This window comes from Penaeus monodon, chromosome 29, assembly GCF_015228065.2.
Source record: "Penaeus monodon isolate SGIC_2016 chromosome 29, NSTDA_Pmon_1, whole genome shotgun sequence".
Taxonomy (NCBI): domain Eukaryota; kingdom Metazoa; phylum Arthropoda; class Malacostraca; order Decapoda; family Penaeidae; genus Penaeus; species Penaeus monodon.
The window spans coordinates 31,670,374-31,671,091 of NC_051414.1; positions in this window are offsets into that span (position 1 = coordinate 31,670,374).

A 718-nucleotide genomic window follows, 5' to 3' on the forward strand; every position below is an offset into this window, starting at 1 on the left:
ATGATATCTAACGACTACTTAAATAATCTTTAAAATTCGCGATCTTTTCTTAAGCTTATTTCTGTGAAACCTCGCTTTCAATTGATAATATTGACTATTCCTTTAACCTGGCTTTAACTGACCCTTTTTTATGCTTCAGTAATGAGAAACTTCATTCAAAACTCGTCACGGACCCGGCAATGTTAAAGGACTAGACAGAAAAAAACAGGTCTCTTCGCAAATTTGTCTTGTACGGCAAAGTTCTTTCTGTAGTAATGACAAGGGATCGAGGGAAATACAGCGAAAGACTTAGAAGGAAACAGTGAAATTGAAAAAGTGAGTGGGAAAGTGTTAATTGAGAGAAACAGGAAAAGTCTTTATAAAACTATATAAAACAAGTACATTCATAGTAAAAGACTGCGTAATCTTGAGAGCTAATGTGTTTAATAAGGCAACATCTTTACCTATATTAATCGATGCTGCGAAGAAGTTTTAACACATTTTATTTTATCATTTGTCAGGAAGGTTTTACGCTTATATTTTCAGAACTAAGCAAATATATGCGTATCAGATATCCAGGATTAATGTTCTAAACCTTTTAACCTTGGTATTAATTTCCTTTTTTCTCAATGATTTAGTTCATTTATTTTCGAGATATATCAACAACTAAACGAATCTGTTGCGCCAAGCTTATTGGAATTTGTCGCACTTCGCTAAATATTGCTTGATTTGAGCGCTC